At 46.7% G+C, this 12,540-nt stretch overlaps 28 non-coding genes across 28 annotated transcripts; all 28 read right to left on the bottom strand.

The window, feature by feature from the left end:
* Positions 1-41: 41 nt before the first annotated feature.
* On the bottom strand, positions 42-160 carry LOC149397158 (5S ribosomal RNA). The gene has a single exon (XR_016297633.1). It is a non-coding gene; the product is annotated as a 5S ribosomal RNA (ribosomal RNA).
* A 334-nt stretch (positions 161-494) lies between these two features.
* On the bottom strand, positions 495-613 carry LOC149397157 (5S ribosomal RNA). The gene has a single exon (XR_016298239.1). It is a non-coding gene; the product is annotated as a 5S ribosomal RNA (ribosomal RNA).
* A 334-nt stretch (positions 614-947) lies between these two features.
* LOC149397156 (5S ribosomal RNA) lies at positions 948-1,066 on the bottom strand. The gene has a single exon (XR_016297847.1). It is a non-coding gene; the product is annotated as a 5S ribosomal RNA (ribosomal RNA).
* Positions 1,067-1,400: 334 nt separating this feature from the next.
* On the bottom strand, positions 1,401-1,519 carry LOC149397155 (5S ribosomal RNA). The gene has a single exon (XR_016297894.1). It is a non-coding gene; the product is annotated as a 5S ribosomal RNA (ribosomal RNA).
* A 334-nt stretch (positions 1,520-1,853) lies between these two features.
* LOC149397154 (5S ribosomal RNA) lies at positions 1,854-1,972 on the bottom strand. Its single transcript, XR_016298872.1, has one exon. It is a non-coding gene; the product is annotated as a 5S ribosomal RNA (ribosomal RNA).
* Positions 1,973-2,306: 334 nt separating this feature from the next.
* Positions 2,307-2,425, bottom strand: LOC149397153 (5S ribosomal RNA). Its single transcript, XR_016297632.1, has one exon. It is a non-coding gene; the product is annotated as a 5S ribosomal RNA (ribosomal RNA).
* A 334-nt stretch (positions 2,426-2,759) lies between these two features.
* Positions 2,760-2,878, bottom strand: LOC149397152 (5S ribosomal RNA). Its single transcript, XR_016298238.1, has one exon. It is a non-coding gene; the product is annotated as a 5S ribosomal RNA (ribosomal RNA).
* A 334-nt stretch (positions 2,879-3,212) lies between these two features.
* LOC149397151 (5S ribosomal RNA) lies at positions 3,213-3,331 on the bottom strand. The gene has a single exon (XR_016297846.1). It is a non-coding gene; the product is annotated as a 5S ribosomal RNA (ribosomal RNA).
* A 334-nt stretch (positions 3,332-3,665) lies between these two features.
* On the bottom strand, positions 3,666-3,784 carry LOC149397150 (5S ribosomal RNA). Its single transcript, XR_016297893.1, has one exon. It is a non-coding gene; the product is annotated as a 5S ribosomal RNA (ribosomal RNA).
* Positions 3,785-4,118: 334 nt separating this feature from the next.
* On the bottom strand, positions 4,119-4,237 carry LOC149397149 (5S ribosomal RNA). Its single transcript, XR_016298871.1, has one exon. It is a non-coding gene; the product is annotated as a 5S ribosomal RNA (ribosomal RNA).
* A 334-nt stretch (positions 4,238-4,571) lies between these two features.
* Positions 4,572-4,690, bottom strand: LOC149397148 (5S ribosomal RNA). The gene has a single exon (XR_016297631.1). It is a non-coding gene; the product is annotated as a 5S ribosomal RNA (ribosomal RNA).
* A 334-nt stretch (positions 4,691-5,024) lies between these two features.
* On the bottom strand, positions 5,025-5,143 carry LOC149397147 (5S ribosomal RNA). The gene has a single exon (XR_016298237.1). It is a non-coding gene; the product is annotated as a 5S ribosomal RNA (ribosomal RNA).
* A 334-nt stretch (positions 5,144-5,477) lies between these two features.
* On the bottom strand, positions 5,478-5,596 carry LOC149397146 (5S ribosomal RNA). The gene has a single exon (XR_016297844.1). It is a non-coding gene; the product is annotated as a 5S ribosomal RNA (ribosomal RNA).
* Positions 5,597-5,930: 334 nt separating this feature from the next.
* Positions 5,931-6,049, bottom strand: LOC149397145 (5S ribosomal RNA). The gene has a single exon (XR_016298516.1). It is a non-coding gene; the product is annotated as a 5S ribosomal RNA (ribosomal RNA).
* A 334-nt stretch (positions 6,050-6,383) lies between these two features.
* Positions 6,384-6,502, bottom strand: LOC149397144 (5S ribosomal RNA). The gene has a single exon (XR_016298818.1). It is a non-coding gene; the product is annotated as a 5S ribosomal RNA (ribosomal RNA).
* Positions 6,503-6,836: 334 nt separating this feature from the next.
* Positions 6,837-6,955, bottom strand: LOC149397143 (5S ribosomal RNA). Its single transcript, XR_016297843.1, has one exon. It is a non-coding gene; the product is annotated as a 5S ribosomal RNA (ribosomal RNA).
* Positions 6,956-7,289: 334 nt separating this feature from the next.
* On the bottom strand, positions 7,290-7,408 carry LOC149397142 (5S ribosomal RNA). Its single transcript, XR_016298264.1, has one exon. It is a non-coding gene; the product is annotated as a 5S ribosomal RNA (ribosomal RNA).
* A 334-nt stretch (positions 7,409-7,742) lies between these two features.
* On the bottom strand, positions 7,743-7,861 carry LOC149397141 (5S ribosomal RNA). The gene has a single exon (XR_016298236.1). It is a non-coding gene; the product is annotated as a 5S ribosomal RNA (ribosomal RNA).
* A 334-nt stretch (positions 7,862-8,195) lies between these two features.
* On the bottom strand, positions 8,196-8,314 carry LOC149397140 (5S ribosomal RNA). The gene has a single exon (XR_016297842.1). It is a non-coding gene; the product is annotated as a 5S ribosomal RNA (ribosomal RNA).
* A 334-nt stretch (positions 8,315-8,648) lies between these two features.
* Positions 8,649-8,767, bottom strand: LOC149397139 (5S ribosomal RNA). The gene has a single exon (XR_016297892.1). It is a non-coding gene; the product is annotated as a 5S ribosomal RNA (ribosomal RNA).
* A 334-nt stretch (positions 8,768-9,101) lies between these two features.
* LOC149397138 (5S ribosomal RNA) lies at positions 9,102-9,220 on the bottom strand. The gene has a single exon (XR_016297630.1). It is a non-coding gene; the product is annotated as a 5S ribosomal RNA (ribosomal RNA).
* Positions 9,221-9,554: 334 nt separating this feature from the next.
* LOC149397137 (5S ribosomal RNA) lies at positions 9,555-9,673 on the bottom strand. Its single transcript, XR_016298235.1, has one exon. It is a non-coding gene; the product is annotated as a 5S ribosomal RNA (ribosomal RNA).
* Positions 9,674-10,007: 334 nt separating this feature from the next.
* Positions 10,008-10,126, bottom strand: LOC149397136 (5S ribosomal RNA). The gene has a single exon (XR_016297841.1). It is a non-coding gene; the product is annotated as a 5S ribosomal RNA (ribosomal RNA).
* A 334-nt stretch (positions 10,127-10,460) lies between these two features.
* Positions 10,461-10,579, bottom strand: LOC149397135 (5S ribosomal RNA). Its single transcript, XR_016297891.1, has one exon. It is a non-coding gene; the product is annotated as a 5S ribosomal RNA (ribosomal RNA).
* A 334-nt stretch (positions 10,580-10,913) lies between these two features.
* Positions 10,914-11,032, bottom strand: LOC149397134 (5S ribosomal RNA). The gene has a single exon (XR_016297628.1). It is a non-coding gene; the product is annotated as a 5S ribosomal RNA (ribosomal RNA).
* Positions 11,033-11,366: 334 nt separating this feature from the next.
* On the bottom strand, positions 11,367-11,485 carry LOC149397133 (5S ribosomal RNA). Its single transcript, XR_016297627.1, has one exon. It is a non-coding gene; the product is annotated as a 5S ribosomal RNA (ribosomal RNA).
* A 334-nt stretch (positions 11,486-11,819) lies between these two features.
* Positions 11,820-11,938, bottom strand: LOC149397132 (5S ribosomal RNA). The gene has a single exon (XR_016297801.1). It is a non-coding gene; the product is annotated as a 5S ribosomal RNA (ribosomal RNA).
* Positions 11,939-12,272: 334 nt separating this feature from the next.
* Positions 12,273-12,391, bottom strand: LOC149397131 (5S ribosomal RNA). The gene has a single exon (XR_016297626.1). It is a non-coding gene; the product is annotated as a 5S ribosomal RNA (ribosomal RNA).
* Positions 12,392-12,540: the final 149 nt, after the last annotated feature.

The raw sequence follows: 12,540 nt of genomic DNA, 5'->3' as shown, positions 1-12,540 counted from the left end.
CATCGTTTCGGCCTCCGAAAAAAATAATTCGCAAAAAAAGAGGGATGCAACACGAGGACTTCCCAAGAGGTCACCCATCCTAGTACTACTCTCGCCCAAGCACGCTTAACTTCGGAGTTCTGATGGGATCCGGTGCATTAGTGCTGGTATGATCGCATCCACAAGCATTAGTGCGCATTATCTATATAACAATCAACGCCGCGACTCCCTAAAGCCATAACTACGTGTTCGGTGCACCAAAAATCACATAAAATATATGAATTCCTAATAACTTTTCGCGATCTTCGCGTTGGGACGGTTTCGGAAGAGTGACCGGCGAAATTCCGACAAGGTGAACGGGGGAAGGGTAAAATCGTAAATTTCGCCCTCGGTCCGGAATTTCGACTTTCACCGGTGAATTGTAAGCGTAAACGGGCATTTGAACAAGACTCGGAGCGATTTTTGGTGAAATTCCATCGTTTCGGCCTCCGAAAAAAATAATTCGCAAAATAAGAGGGATGCAACACGAGGACTTCCCAGGAGGTCACCCATCCTAGTACTACTCTCGCCCAAGCACGCTTAACTTCGGAGTTCTGATGGGATCTGGTGCATTAGTGCTGGTATGATCGCATCCGCAAGCATTAGCGCGCATTATCTATATAAGAATCAACGCCGCGACTCCCAAAAGCCATAACTACGTCTTCGGTGCACCAAAAATCACATAAAATATATGAATTCCTAATAACTTTTTGCGATCTTCGCGTTGGGACGGTTTCGGAAGAGTGATCGGCGAAATTCCGACAAGGTGAACGGGGGAAGGGTAAAATCGTAAATTTTGCCCTCGGTCCGGAATTTCGACTTTCACCGGTGAATTATAAGCGTAAACGGGCATTTGAACAAGACTCGGAGCGATTTTTGGTGAAATTCCATCGTTTCGGCCTCCGAAAAAAAGAATTCGCAAAAAAAGAGGGATGCAACACGAGGACTTCCCAGGAGGTCACCCATCCTAGTACTACTCTCGCCCAAGCACGCTTAGCTTCGGAGTTCTGATGGGATCCGGTGCACTAGTGCTGGTATGATCGCATCCGCAAGTATTTGCGCGCATTATCTATATAACAATCAACGCCGCGACTCCCAAAAGCCATAACTACGTCTTCGGTGCACCAAAAATCACGTAAAATATATGAATTCCTAATACCTTTTCGCGATCTTCGCGTTGGGACGGTTTCGGAAGAGTGACCGGCGAAATTCCGACAAGGTGAACGGGGGAAGGGTAAAATCGTAAATTTCGCCCTCGGTCCGGAATTTCGACTTTCACCGGTGAATTGTAAGCGTAAACGGGCATTTGAACAAGACTCGGAGCGATTTTTGGTGAAATTCCATCGTTTCGGCCTCCGAAAAAAAGAATTCGCAAAAAAAGAGGGATGCAACACGAGGACTTCCCAGGAGGTCACCCATCCTAGTACTACTCTCGCCCAAGCACGCTTAACTTCGGAGTTCTGATGGGATCCGGTGCATTAGTGCTAGTATGATCGCATCCGCAAGCATTAGCGTGCATTATCTATATAAGAATCAACGCTGCGACTCCCAAAAGCCATAACTACGTCTTCGGTGCACCAAAAATCACATAAAATATATGAATTCCTAATAACTTTTCGCGATCTTCGCGTTGGGACGGTTTCGGAAGAGTGACCGGCGAAATTCCGACAAGGTGAACGGGGGTAGGGTAAAATCGTAAATTTCGCCCTCGGTCCGGAATTTCGACTTTAACCGGTGAATTGTAAGCGTAAACGGGCATTTGAACAAGACTCGGAGCGATTTTTGGTGAAATTCCATCGTTTCGGCCTCCGAAAAAAATAATTCGCAAAAAAAGAGGGATGCAACACGAGGACTTCCCAGGAGGTCACCCATCCTAGTACTACTCTCGCCAAAGCACGCTTAACTTCGGAGTTCTGATGGGATCCGGTGCACTAGTGCTGGTATGATCGCATCCGCAAGTATTTGCGCGCATTATCTATATAACAATCAACGCCGCGACTCCCAAAAGCCATAACTACGTCTTCGGTGCACCAAAAATCACATAAAATATATGAATTCCTAATAACTTTTCGCGATCTTCGCGTTGGGACGGTTTCGGAAGAGTGACCGGCGAAATTCCGACAAGGTGAACGGGGGAAGGGTAAAATCGTAAATTTCGCTCTCGGTCCGGAATTTCGACTTTCACCGGTGAATTGTAAGCGTAAACGGGCATTTGAACAAGACTCGGAGCGATTTTTGGTGAAATTCCATCGTTTCGGCCTCCGAAAAAAATAATTCGCAAAAAAAGAGGGATGCAACACGAGGACTTCCCAAGAGGTCACCCATCCTAGTACTACTCTCGCCCAAGCACGCTTAACTTCGGAGTTCTGATGGGATCCGGTGCATTAGTGCTGGTATGATCGCATCCACAAGCATTAGTGCGCATTATCTATATAACAATCAACGCCGCGACTCCCTAAAGCCATAACTACGTCTTCGGTGCACCAAAAATCACATAAAATATATGAATTCCTAATAACTTTTCGCGATCTTCGCGTTGGGACGGTTTCGGAAGAGTGACCGGCGAAATTCCGACAAGGTGAACGGGGGAAGGGTAAAATCGTAAATTTCGCCCTCGGTCCGGAATTTCGACTTTCACCGGTGAATTGTAAGCGTAAACGGGCATTTGAACAAGACTCGGAGCGATTTTTGGTGAAATTCCATCGTTTCGGCCTCCGAAAAAAATAATTCGCAAAATAAGAGGGATGCAACACGAGGACTTCCCAGGAGGTCACCCATCCTAGTACTACTCTCGCCCAAGCACGCTTAACTTCGGAGTTCTGATGGGATCTGGTGCATTAGTGCTGGTATGATCGCATCCGCAAGCATTAGCGCGCATTATCTATATAAGAATCAACGCCGCGACTCCCAAAAGCCATAACTACGTCTTCGGTGCACCAAAAATCACATAAAATATATGAATTCCTAATAACTTTTCGCGATCTTCGCGTTGGGACGGTTTCGGAAGAGTGATCGGCGAAATTCCGACAAGGTGAACGGGGGAAGGGTAAAATCGTAAATTTTGCCCTCGGTCCGGAATTTCGACTTTCACCGGTGAATTATAAGCGTAAACGGGCATTTGAACAAGACTCGGAGCGATTTTTGGTGAAATTCCATCGTTTCGGCCTCCGAAAAAAATAATTCGCAAAAAAAGAGGGATGCAACACGAGGACTTCCCAGGAGGTCACCCATCCTAGTACTACTCTCGCCCAAGCACGCTTAGCTTCGGAGTTCTGATGGGATCCGGTGCACTAGTGCTGGTATGATCGCATCCGCAAGTATTTGCGCGCATTATCTATATAACAATCAACGCCGCGACTCCCAAAAGCCATAACTACGTCTTCGGTGCACCAAAAATCACGTAAAATATATGAATTCCTAATACCTTTTCGCGATCTTCGCGTTGGGACGGTTTCGGAAGAGTGACCGGCGAAATTCCGACAAGGTGAACGGGGGAAGGGTAAAATCGTAAATTTCGCCCTCGGTCCGGAATTTCGACTTTCACCGGTGAATTGTAAGCGTAAACGGGCATTTGAACAAGACTCGGAGCGATTTTTGGTGAAATTCCATCGTTTCGGCCTCCGAAAAAAAGAATTCGCAAAAAAAGAGGGATGCAACACGAGGACTTCCCAGGAGGTCACCCATCCTAGTACTACTCTCGCCCAAGCACGCTTAACTTCGGAGTTCTGATGGGATCCGGTGCATTAGTGCTAGTATGATCGCATCCGCAAGCATTAGCGTGCATTATCTATATAAGAATCAACGCTGCGACTCCCAAAAGCCATAACTACGTCTTCGGTGCACCAAAAATCACATAAAATATATGAATTCCTAATAACTTTTCGCGATCTTCGCGTTGGGACGGTTTCGGAAGAGTGACCGGCGAAATTCCGACAAGGTGAACGGGGGTAGGGTAAAATCGTAAATTTCGCCCTCGGTCCGGAATTTCGACTTTAACCGGTGAATTGTAAGCGTAAACGGGCATTTGAACAAGACTCGGAGCGATTTTTGGTGAAATTCCATCGTTTCGGCCTCCGAAAAAAATAATTCGCAAAAAAAGAGGGATGCAACACGAGGACTTCCCAGGAGGTCACCCATCCTAGTACTACTCTCGCCAAAGCACGCTTAACTTCGGAGTTCTGATGGGATCCGGTGCACTAGTGCTGGTATGATCGCATCCGCAAGTATTTGCGCGCATTATCTATATAACAATCAACGCCGCGACTCCCAAAAGCCATAACTACGTCTTCGGTGCACCAAAAATCACATAAAATATATGAATTCCTAATAACTTTTCGCGATCTTCGCGTTGGGACGGTTTCGGAAGAGTGACCGGCGAAATTCCGACAAGGTGAACGGGGGAAGGGTAAAATCGTAAATTTCGCTCTCGGTCCGGAATTTCGACTTTCACCGGTGAATTGTAAGCGTAAACGGGCATTTGAACAAGACTCGGAGCGATTTTTGGTGAAATTCCATCGTTTCGGCCTCCGAAAAAAATAATTCGCAAAAAAAGAGGGATGCAACACGAGGACTTCCCAAGAGGTCACCCATCCTAGTACTACTCTCGCCCAAGCACGCTTAACTTCGGAGTTCTGATGGGATCCGGTGCATTAGTGCTGGTATGATCGCATCCACAAGCATTAGTGCGCATTATCTATATAACAATCAACGCCGCGACTCCCTAAAGCCATAACTACGTCTTCGGTGCACCAAAAATCACATAAAATATATGAATTCCTAATAACTTTTCGCGATCTTCGCGTTGGGACGGTTTCGGAAGAGTGACCGGCGAAATTCCGACAAGGTGAACGGGGGAAGGGTAAAATCGTAAATTTCGCCCTCGGTCCGGAATTTCGACTTTCACCGGTGAATTGTAAGCGTAAACGGGCATTTGAACAAGACTCGGAGCGATTTTTGGTGAAATTCCATCGTTTCGGCCTCCGAAAAAAATAATTCGCAAAATAAGAGGGATGCAACACGAGGACTTCCCAGGAGGTCACCCATCCTAGTACTACTCTCGCCCAAGCACGCTTAACTTCGGAGTTCTGATGGGATCTGGTGCATTAGTGCTGGTATGATCGCATCCGCAAGCATTAGCGCGCATTATCTATATAAGAATCAACGCCGCGACTCCCAAAAGCCATAACTACGTCTTCGGTGCACCAAAAATCACATAAAATATATGAATTCCTAATAACTTTTCGCGATCTTCGCGTTGGGACGGTTTCGGAAGAGTGATCGGCGAAATTCCGACAAGGTGAACGGGGGAAGGGTAAAATCGTAAATTTCGCCCTCGGTCCGGAATTTCGACTTTCACCGGTGAATTATAAGCGTAAACGGGCATTTGAACAAGACTCGGAGCGATTTTTGGTGAAATTCCATCGTTTCGGCCTCCGAAAAAAATAATTCGCAAAAAAAGAGGGATGCAACACGAGGACTTCCCAGGAGGTCACCCATCCTAGTACTACTCTCGCCCAAGCACGCTTAGCTTCGGAGTTCTGATGGGATCCGGTGCACTAGTGCTGGTATGATCGCATCCGCAAGTATTTGCGCGCATTATCTATATAACAATCAACGCCGCGACTCCCAAAAGCCATAACTACGTCTTCGGTGCACCAAAAATCACGTAAAATATATGAATTCCTAATACCTTTTCGCGATCTTCGCGTTGGGACGGTTTCGGAAGAGTGACCGGCGAAATTCCGACAAGGTGAACGGGGGAAGGGTAAAATCGTAAATTTCGCCCTCGGTCCGGAATTTCGACTTTCACCGGTGAATTGTAAGCGTAAACGGGCATTTGAACAAGACTCGGAGCGATTTTTGGTGAAATTCCATCGTTTCGGCCTCCGAAAAAAAGAATTCGCAAAAAAAGAGGGATGCAACACGAGGACTTCCCAGGAGGTCACCCATGCTAGTACTACTCTCGCCCAAGCACGCTTAACTTCGGAGTTCTGATGGGATCCGGTGCATTAGTGCTAGTATGATCGCATCCGCAAGCATTAGCGCGCATTATCTATATAAGAATCAACGCCGCGACTCCCAAAAGCCATAACTACGTCTTCGGTGCACCAAAAATCACATAAAATATATGAATTCCTAATAACTTTTCGCGATCTTCGCGTTGGGACGGTTTCGGAAGAGTGACCGGCGAAATTCCGACAAGGTGAACGGGGGTAGGGTAAAATCGTAAATTTCGCCCTCGGTCCGGAATTTCGACTTTCACCGGTGAATTGTAAGCGTAAACGGGCATTTGAACAAGACTCGGAGCGATTTTTGGTGAAATTCCATCGTTTCGGCCTCCGAAAAAAAGAATTCGCAAAATAAGAGGGATGCAACACGAGGATTTCCCAGGAGGTCACCCATCCTTGTACTACTCTCGCCCAAGCACGCTTAACTTCGGAGTTCTGATGGGATCTGGTGCATTAGTGCTGGTATGATCGCATCCGCAAGCATTAGCGCGCATTATCTATATAAGAATCAACGCCGCGACTCCCAAAAGCCATAACTACGTCTTCGGTGCACCAAAAATCACATAAAATATATGAATTCCTAATAACTTTTCGCGATCTTCGCGTTGGGACGGTTTCGGAAGAGTGATCGGCGAAATTCCGACAAGGTGAACGGGGGAAGGGTAAAATCGTAAATTTTGCCCTCGGTCCGGAATTTCGACTTTCACCGGTGAATTATAAGCGTAAACGGGCATTTGAACAAGACTCGGAGCGATTTTTGGTGAAATTCCATCGTTTCGGCCTCCGAAAAAAATAATTCGCAAAAAAAGAGGGATGCAACACGAGGACTTCCCAGGAGGTCACCCATCCTAGTACTACTCTCGCCCAAGCACGCTTAGCTTCGGAGTTCTGATGGGATCCGGTGCACTAGTGCTGGTATGATCGCATCCGCAAGTATTTGCGCGCATTATCTATATAACAATCAACGCCGCGACTCCCAAAAGCCATAACTACGTCTTCGGTGCACCAAAAATCACGTAAAATATATGAATTCCTAATAACTTTTCGCGATCTTCGCGTTGGGACGATTTCGGAAGAGTGACCGGCGAAATTCCGACAAGGTGAACGGGGGAAGGGTAAAATCGTAAATTTCGCCCTCGGTCCGGAATTTCGACTTTCACCGGTGAATTGTAAGCGTAAACGGGCATTTGAACAAGACTCGGAGCGATTTTTGGTGAAATTCCATCGTTTCGGCCTCCGAAAAAAAGAATTCGCAAAAAAAGAGGGATGCAACACGAGGACTTCCCAGGAGGTTACCCATCCTAGTACTACTCTCGCCCAAGCACGCTTAACTTCGGAGTTCTGATGGGATCCGGTGCATTAGTGCTAGTATGATCGCATCCGCAAGCATTAGCGCGCATTATCTATATAAGAATCAACGCCGCGACTCCCAAAAGCCATAACTACGTCTTCGGTGCACCAAAAATCACATAAAATATATGAATTCCTAATAACTTTTCGCGATCTTCGCGTTGGGACGGTTTCGGAAGAGTGACCGGCGAAATTCCGACAAGGTGAACGGGGGTAGGGTAAAATCGTAAATTTCGCCCTCGGTCCGGAATTTCGACTTTCACCGGTGAATTGTAAGCGTAAACGGGCATTTGAACAAGACTCGGAGCGATTTTTGGTGAAATTCCATCGTTTCGGCCTCCGAAAAAAAGAATTCGCAAAAAAAGAGGGATGCAACACGAGGACTTCCCAGGAGGTCACCCATCCTAGTACTACTCTCGCCCAAGCACGCTTAACTTCGGAGTTCTGATGGGATCTGGTGCATTAGTGCTGGTATGATCGCATCCGCAAGCATTAGCGCGCATTATCTATATAAGAATCAACGCCGCGACTCCCAAAAGCCATAACTACGTCTTCGGTGCACCAAAAATCACATAAAATATATGAATTCCTAATAACTTTTCGCGATCTTCGCGTTGGGACGGTTTCGGAAGAGTGATCGGCGAAATTCCGACAAGGTGAACGGGGGAAGGGTAAAATCGTAAATTTTGCCCTCGGTCCGGAATTTCGACTTTCACCGGTGAATTATAAGCGTAAACGGGCATTTGAACAAGACTCGGAGCGATTTTTGGTGAAATTCCATCGTTTCGGCCTCCGAAAAAAATAATTCGCAAAAAAAGAGGGATGCAACACGAGGACTTCCCAGGAGGTCACCCATCCTAGTACTACTCTCGCCCAAGCACGCTTAGCTTCGGAGTTCTGATGGGATCCGGTGCACTAGTGCTGGTATGATCGCATCCGCAAGTATTTGCGCGCATTATCTATATAACAATCAACGCCGCGACTCCCAAAAGCCATAACTACGTCTTCGGTGCACCAAAAATCACGTAAAATATATGAATTCCTAATAACTTTTCGCGATCTTCGCGTTGGGACGGTTTCGGAAGAGTGACCGGCGAAATTCCGACAAGGTGAACGGGGGAAGGGTAAAATCGTAAATTTCGCCCTCGGTCCGGAATTTCGACTTTCACCGGTGAATTGTAAGCGTAAACGGGCATTTGAACAAGACTCGGAGCGATTTTTGGTGAAATTCCATCGTTTCGGCCTCCGAAAAAAAGAATTCGCATAAAAAGAGGGATGCAACACGAGGACTTCCCAGGAGGTCACCCATCCTAGTACTACTCTCGCCCAAGCACGCTTAACTTCGGAGTTCTGATGGGATCCGGTGCATTAGTGCTAGTATGATCGCATCCGCAAGCATTAGCGCGCATTATCTATATAAGAATCAACGCCGCGACTCCCAAAAGCCATAACTACGTCTTCGGTGCACCAAAAATCACATAAAATATATGAATTCCTAATAACTTTTCGCGATCTTCGCGTTGGGACGGTTTCGGAAGAGTGACCGGCGAAATTCCGACAAGGTGAACGGGGGTAGGGTAAAATCGTAAATTTCGCCCTCGGTCTGGAATTTCGACTTTCACCGGTGAATTGTAAGCGTAAACGGGCATTTGAACAAGACTCGGAGCGATTTTTGGTGAAATTCCATCGTTTCGGCCTCCGAAAAAAAGAATTCGCAAAAAAAGAGGGATGCAACACGAGGACTTCCCAAGAGGTCACCCATCCTAGTACTACTCTCGCCCAAGCACGCTTAACTTCGGAGTTCTGATGGGATCCGGTGCATTAGTGCTGGTATGATCGCATCCACAAGCATTAGTGCGCATTATCTATATAACAATCAACGCCGCGACTCCCTAAAGCCATAACTACGTCTTCGGTGCACCAAAAATCACATAAAATATATGAATTCCTAATAACTTTTCGCGATCTTCGCGTTGGGACGGTTTCGGAAGAGTGACCGGCGAAATTCCGACAAGGTGAACGTGGGAAGGGTAAAATCGTAAATTTCGCCCTCGGTCCGGAATTTCGACTTTCACCGGTGAATTGTAAGCGTAAACGGGCATTTGAACAAGACTCGGAGCGATTTTTGGTGAAATTCCATCGTTTCGGCCTCCGAAAAAAAGAATTCGCAAAAAAAGAGGGATGCAACACGAGGACTTCCCAGGAGGTCACCCATCCTAGTACTACTCTCGCCCAAGCACGCTTAACTTCGGAGTTCTGATGGGATCTGGTGCATTAGTGCTGGTATGATCGCATCCGCAAGCATTAGCGCGCATTATCTATATAAGAATCAACGCCGCGACTCCCAAAAGCCATAACTACGTCTTCGGTGCACCAAAAATCACATAAAATATATGAATTCCTAATAACTTTTCGCGATCTTCGCGTTGGGACGGTTTCGGAAGAGTGATCGGCGAAATTCCGACAAGGTGAACGGGGGAAGGGTAAAATCGTAAATTTTGCCCTCGGTCCGGAATTTCGACTTTCACCGGTGAATTATAAGCGTAAACGGGCATTTGAACAAGACTCGGAGCGATTTTTGGTGAAATTCCATCGTTTCGGCCTCCGAAAAAAATAATTCGCAAAAAAAGAGGGATGCAACACGAGGACTTCCCAGGAGGTCACCCATCCTAGTACTACTCTCGCCCAAGCACGCTTAGCTTCGGAGTTCTGATGGGATCCGGTGCACTAGTGCTGGTATGATCGCATCCGCAAGTATTTGCGCGCATTATCTATATAACAATCAACGCCGCGACTCCCAAAAGCCATAACTACGTCTTCGGTGCACCAAAAATCACGTAAAATATATGAATTCCTAATAACTTTTCGCGATCTTCGCGTTGGGACGGTTTCGGAAGAGTGACCGGCGAAATTCCGACAAGGTGAACGGGGGAAGGGTAAAATCGTAAATTTCGCCCTCGGTCCGGAATTTCGACTTTCACCGGTGAATTGTAAGCGTAAACGGGCATTTGAACAAGACTCGGAGCGATTTTTGGTGAAATTCCATCGTTTCGGCCTCCGAAAAAAAGAATTCGCAAAAAAAGAGGGATGCAACACGAGGACTTCCCAGGAGGTCACCCATCCTAGTACTACTCTCGCCCAAGCACGCTTAACTTCGGAGTTCTGATGGGATCCGGTGCATTAGTGCTAGTATGATCGCATCCGCAAGCATTAGCGCGCATTATCTATATAAGAATCAACGCCGCGACTCCCAAAAGCCATAACTACGTCTTCGGTGCACCAAAAATCACATAAAATATATGAATTCCTAATAACTTTTCGCGATCTTCGCGTTGGGACGGTTTCGGAAGAGTGACCGGCGAAATTCCGACAAGGTGAACGGGGGTAGGGTAAAATCGTAAATTTCGCCCTCGGTCTGGAATTTCGACTTTCACCGGTGAATTGTAAGCGTAAACGGGCATTTGAACAAGACTCGGAGCGATTTTTGGTGAAATTCCATCGTTTCGGCCTCCGAAAAAAAGAATTCGCAAAAAAAGAGGGATGCAACACGAGGACTTCCCAAGAGGTCACCCATCCTAGTACTACTCTCGCCCAAGCACGCTTAACTTCGGAGTTCTGATGGGATCCGGTGCATTAGTGCTGGTATGATCGCATCCACAAGCATTAGTGCGCATTATCTATATAACAATCAACGCCGCGACTCCCTAAAGCCATAACTACGTCTTCGGTGCACCAAAAATCACATAAAATATATGAATTCCTAATAACTTTTCGCGATCTTCGCGTTGGGACGGTTTCGGAAGAGTGACCGGCGAAATTCCGACAAGGTGAACGGGGGAAGGGTAAAATCGTAAATTTCGCTCTCGGTCCGGAATTTCGACTTTCACTGGTGAATTGTAAGCGTAAACGGGCATTTGAACAAGACTCGGAGCGATTTTTGGTGAAATTCCATCGTTTCGGCCTCCGAAAAAAATAATTCGCAAAAAAAGAGGGATGCAACACGAGGACTTCCCAAGAGGTCACCCATCCTAGTACTACTCTCGCCCAAGCACGCTTAACTTCGGAGTTCTGATGGGATCCGGTGCATTAGTGCTGGTATGATCGCATCCACAAGCATTAGTGCGCATTATCTATATAACAATCAACGCCGCGACTCCCTAAAGCCATAACTACGTCTTCGGTGCACCAAAAATCACATAAAATATATGAATTCCTAATAACTTTTCGCGATCTTCGCGTTGGGACGGTTTCGGAAGAGTGACCGGCGAAATTCCGACAAGGTGAACGGGGGAAGGGTAAAATCGTAAATTTCGCCCTCGGTCCGGAATTTCGACTTTCACCGGTGAATTGTAAGCGTAAACGGGCATTTGAACAAGACTCGGAGCGATTTTTGGTGAAATTCCATCGTTTCGGCCTCCGAAAAAAATAATTCGCAAAAAAAGAGGGATGCAACACGAGGACTTCCCAGGAGGTCACCCATCCTAGTACTACTCTCGCCCAAGCACGCTTAACTTCGGAGTTCTGATGGGATCCGGTGCACTAGTGCTGGTATGATCGCATCCGCAAGTATTTGCGCGCATTATCTATATAACAATCAACGCCGCGACTCCCAAAAGCCATAACTACGTCTTCGGTGCACCAAAAATCACGTAAAATATATGAATTCCTAATAACTTTTCGCGATCTTCGCGTTGGGACGGTTTCGGAAGAGTGACCGGCGAAATTCCGACAAGGTGAACGGGGGAAGGGTAAAATCATAAATTTCGCTCTCGGTCCGGAATTTCGACTTTCACTGGTGAATTGTAAGCGTAAACGGGCATTTGAACAAGACTCGGAGCGATTTTTGGTGAAATTCCATCATTTCGGCCTCCGAAAAAAATAATTCGCAAAAAAAGAGGGATGCAACACGAGGACTTCCCAAGAGGTCACCCATCCTAGTACTACTCTCGCCCAAGCACGCTTAACTTCGGAGTTCTGATGGGATCCGGTGCATTAGTGCTGGTATGATCGCATCCACAAGCATTAGTGCGCATTATCTATATAACAATCAACGCCGCGACTCCCTAAAGCCATAACTACGTCTTCGGTGCACCAAAAATCACATAAAATATATGAATTCCTAATAACTTTTCGCGATCTTCGCGTTGGGACGGTTTCGGAAGAG

The sequence above is a fragment of the Urtica dioica genome, chromosome 5 (genome assembly GCF_054948205.1).
Source record: "Urtica dioica subsp. dioica isolate 48M chromosome 5, U.dioica_male_clone48M_v1_H2, whole genome shotgun sequence".
Lineage (NCBI taxonomy): Eukaryota > Viridiplantae > Streptophyta > Magnoliopsida > Rosales > Urticaceae > Urtica > Urtica dioica.
Note: the sequence above shows the minus strand (reverse complement) of the source record. Positions and strands in the feature narration are given on the sequence as shown.